General features: G+C 38.3%; 1 non-coding gene across 1 annotated transcript; it reads left to right on the top strand.

The window, feature by feature from the left end:
* The first annotated feature begins 858 nt into the window (after positions 1 to 858).
* Positions 859 to 966, top strand: LOC112761492 (small nucleolar RNA R71). Its single transcript, XR_003181886.1, has one exon. It is a non-coding gene; the product is annotated as a small nucleolar RNA R71 (small nucleolar RNA).
* Positions 967 to 4880: the final 3914 nt, after the last annotated feature.

Here is a 4880-nt window from a genome sequence, read left to right as displayed (position 1 = left end):
TTCCTCAAAGGAAAACTCCTTATTGATCACTGGACGTCCCAGGAGGTCCTCCTCATTGGGATTTACGTCCTCCCCTTCCTCTCCAGGTTCGGCCGTGTTGACTATGTCAATGGCCTTGCACTCTCCTTTTGGATTTTCTTCTGTATTGCTTGGGAGAGTACTAGGAGGGATTTCAGTGATCCTTTTACTCAGCTGGCCCACTTGTGCCTCCAAATTTCTAATGGAGGACCTTGTTTCATTCATGAAACTTACAGTGGCCTTAGATAGATCAGAGAATAAGTTTGCTAAATTAGAGGTATTTTGTTCAGAGTTCTCTGCCTGTTGCTGAGTGGATAATGGAAAAGGTTTACTATTGTTAAACTTATTTCTTCCACCATTATTAAAGCCTTGTTGAGGCTTTTGTTGATCCTTCCATGAGAGATTTGGGTGATTTCTCCATGAGGGGTTATAGGTGTTTCCATAAGGTTCACCCATGTAATTCACCTCTGCTATTGCAGGGTTTTCAGGATCATAAGCTTCTTCTTCAGAAGATGCCTCTTGAGTACTGTTGGATGCAGCTTGCATTCCATTCAGACTCTGAGAAATCATATTGACTTACTGAGTCAATATTTTATTCTGAGCCAATATGGCATTCAGAGTATCAATTTCAAGAACTCCCTTCTTCATAGGCGTCCCATTACTCACAGGATTCCTCTCAGAAGTGTACATGAACTGGTTATTAGCAACCATGTCAATGAGTTCTTGAGCTTCTGCACGCGTTTTCTTTAGGTGAATAGATCCACCTGCAGAAGTATCCAATGACATCTTAGCTGATTCAGACAGACCATCATAGAATATATCCAGGATGGTCCATTCCGAAAGCATGTCAGAAGGACACTTTTTGGTCAGTTCTTTGTATCTCTGCCAAGCTTCATAGAGGGATTCACCTTCTTTCTGTCTGAAGGTCTGAACATCCACTCTAAGCTTACTCAGCTTTTGAGGAGGAAAGATCTTGGCTAAGAAAGCCTTGACCAGCTTATCCCAAGAGTTCAGGCTATCCTTAGGTTGAGAGTCCAACCATACTCTAGCTCTGTCTCTCACAGCAAAAGGGAAAAGCATGAGCCTGTAGACTTCAGGATCTACTCCATTAGTCTTAATAGTATCACAGATCTGCAAGAATTCAGTTAAGAACTGAAAAGGATCTTCAGATGGAAGTCCATGAAACTTGCAATTCTGCTGCATCAGAGAAACTAATTGAGGTTTCAGCTCAAAATTGTTTGCTCCAATGGCAGGAATGGAGATGCTTCTTCCATGTAAATTGGAATTAGTTGTAGTAAAGTCACCAAGCATCCTCCTTGCATTATTATTATTTTCGGCTGCCATCTCCTCTTCTTGTTCGAAAATTTCTGAAAGGTGCTTGCTGGATTGTTATAATTTAGTTTCTCTTAGTTTTCTCTTCAGAGTCCTTTCATGTTCTGGATCTGCTTCAACAAGAATGTTCTTGTCCTTGCTCCTGCTCATATGAAAAAGAGGGACAGAATAATAATAATAGGGATCCTTTTTACCACAGTATAGAGGTCCCTGTGTGAGTAGAAGAATAGAAAAAGAAAAAATTTGAACACAGATAGAAGAGGGGGTTCGAATTTGGGTGAGATGAAGTGTTAGTAAATGAATAAATAAATAGAAGGAGATGAGAGAGAAGGAGAATTTTCGAAAATTATTTTTGAAAAAGAGTTAGTGATTTTCGAAAATAGTTTTTGAAAAAGGTTAGTAATTTTTCGAAAATTAAAATAAAAAATTAAAATAATTAGTTAATTTAAAAGAAATTTTGAAAAAGAGGGAAGATATTTTCGAAAATTAGAGAGAGAGAGTTAGTTAGGTAGTTTTGAAAAAGATAAGAAACAAACAAAAAGTTAGTTAGTTCCATATAGAAATCCTTATTATTTCACAACTACCAATTTTATAATTTGAATATAGAAAATAATCCAATAATTGTTAAATTGGATAATAATCTCAATTTATTTCAAATTCAATAAATCAAAACTTGCTTTAATTTTCTTTAATAAAGAAATTTCCGAAATTAAAGCTACAGAAACACTGAATTTGAAATTAGCTAATGATAGCCCTTTTTCAAAGGTTTTGGGTCTTACATGATGCACGGAAACTTGTCTCTCAATAATTTTCCTTCGGCAAGTATACCGAATTATCATCAAGTAAAAACTCACAATAGAGAGAGGTTGAATCCCACAGGGATTGGTTGGTCAAGAAACTTTAATTAGAGGAATGTTTTAGTTGAACTAAGCAACATTGGATTTGAGATTTGCAGAAAATTAAATGGTGAAAAAGTAAATAGCAGAAAACGTAAATGCTGGAAATAAAGAGCTGAATGTAAATAGCGGAAAGTAAATTGCAGAATCTTAAATGGGAATGGGAAAGATGCTCATAAAAGTAGATTGCAGAATTTAAAGAGAATGGGTAAGATCAGAAATGGGGAATTCATTGGGCTTAGGAGATGTTGCATTCTCCGGATCAAGTTCATTTTCATCTCTTCCTCAATCAATGCATTCATTGATCTCCTTGGCAATCTTAAGTGATCGAATTCCAATTTCTTGGTAATTCAATCTCTCAAATCTTGATCAATAGCCAATTCCTTGGTCAATTGCTCATGAGAAGAGATGAAGTATGGTCACTGATTATACCACATGTAATTCCAAATCAAAGTGTTGGTAGGATTATATGTCACTATATCCATCCAAACCCCAATTTGGTCCAACATGAGAAAGCATTTCTAGCATGATCTCTTCATTCCTCTTCCAAAGTTCCGAAGAGATCCAAGTATGAATAGCTTCTTTTCCAAGATAACTACCCAATTGAATGAAGATTGAAAGTTTTCTAGTAAAATCAAGAGAAAAGATAGAAGAAGAATAATGAAAACTAATATTGATCCATCAAATTACAACAGAGCTCCCTAACCCAATGAAAGGGGTTTAGTTGTTCATAGCTCTGGAAATGGAAAACAAAGATAGAAAATACATTATGAAAAGTAAACTAGAAGTGCAGAGAAAGTAAAATTATACAGAGAGTAGTTCTCCAATTTCCAACCCCCTTTTTGATTCAAAACTACCCCTATATATACTACTCTTCTGATCTTCTAGTTGGTTCTTCAAATCTTGGATACGGGCCTTTGGATCTTGAGTTTGAAGCAGTTATCCTCTTCAGTGGGCTTAGCTTTACTTGCAGAGAGAAAGTGTGAAGTAGGCAGGGACTTTTAGCTTAGGACGTTAGTGGCGTTAACGTTAAGTGAAAGTGTGGCTTTGAGAACGTTAGTGGCAATCACCTTTTTCACTAACGTTCCTAACCCAAGGATGATCCACGTTAACTTCAACTTTAGTGGCACCAACGTGACCACTAACGTTGCCTCTTGGTCCTTCGCACACGTTATTGGGACTTACCTTTTCCAATAACGTTGAGAATCCTCCCTTCCCCCTACGTTAGAGTTCACGTTAGTGTGGCTAACGTGACCTTTAACGTAGGCTTGCCAAATCTTTGAAAACGTTAGTGACACGTACCTTTGTCACTAACGTTTCAAAACGCCCCTACTTCCCACGTTAGAGTTCACGTTAACTAGGTTAACGTGGCTTCTAACGTGGTGGTGATAGCCATCTCCAACGTTAGTGACAAAGGTGAGTGTCACTAACGTTGGCTCATCATTCTTTCATCCACATTAGCTTCCACGTTAACTAAGTTAACGTGGGAGTTAACGTTGCTCATAGTGGCTCATTCCAACGTTAGTGACAAAGGTGAGTGTCACTAACGTTGGCGATTCTTTCTCCCTCCATGTTAGCTTCCACATTAACTAAGTTAACGTGGCAACTAACGTGGCTCAATGTGGCTTAGCTCAACGTTAGTGACAAAGGTGATTGTCACTAACATTGGTCATTCTTTTGTTTCCCCACGTTAGAGTCCACGTTAACTGAGTTAACGTGGCTCTTAACGTGGCCAATATGAGCTTGGTCCAACGTTAGTGACAAAAGTGAGTGTCACTAACGTTGGCTTCATTTTCTTCTTCCACGTTAACTACCACGTTAATGTAGTTAACGTGGTAATTAACGTGGGCTATGATGGCTTCGAGGACGTTATTGGCGATTACTTTTCTCATTAACGTTGCAAGCTAGCTCTCATCCCACGTTAGTGGTTACGTTAGTTAGACTAACGTGGCTGCTAACGTGGTTCTTCCTTGCTTCCTTTGTCCTAAAATCAAGCAATAGAGTGCATCAAAGTTCTAATCCAAATCATGAGACATGCATCATCCAATTTGTCATTAAATTCATGCATAATTCTCATGAATTCATATAAAAATCACAATGTTCGCTTGAATCAAGATGTAAGTGAAATTCTACCCAAAACTTGCTTATTTCCTAAGAAAGTGCATGAAACTACCCTAAAACAGTAAAGAAAAGGTCAGTGAAACTGGCCAAAATGCCCTAGCATCACAACACCAAACTTAAAGCTTGCTTGTCCCTAAGCAAGTACTGGAACAAGAGAATGATGAATGAAATGTCAAGAGAACTGAGTCATTATTGTGGAAGTCATGCCCTTGGTTTTATGGTGGTTTCATGCATAGCAATTTAGCTCCATTCCTTTACTAGCTTTCAGACCTTTATCATGTCCTGGAATACTTACTTGATTGCACCCTATGAGACTTTTATTCATTGATCCTTTTGTTGTTTTCAGGGTTTGATTGTGCTCTTAGGCTAAGTGCTCTGTGAGGGGGCGACTCTTTAAGATGAGTTTTCAGCCAACACTCCCGAACCAGTTGGTTCAAGGTGCTAGGTATTGAAACACCCCTAAGGACTTACTCCCTCAAGTCTCTTTCCCCCATACATACACACCACAGGCAC

The sequence above is a fragment of the Arachis hypogaea genome, chromosome 16 (assembly GCF_003086295.3).
Source record: "Arachis hypogaea cultivar Tifrunner chromosome 16, arahy.Tifrunner.gnm2.J5K5, whole genome shotgun sequence".
NCBI lineage: Eukaryota > Viridiplantae > Streptophyta > Magnoliopsida > Fabales > Fabaceae > Arachis > Arachis hypogaea.
The sequence above is the reverse complement of the archived record's forward strand: the minus strand, read 5'-3'. Positions and strand labels throughout refer to the sequence as shown.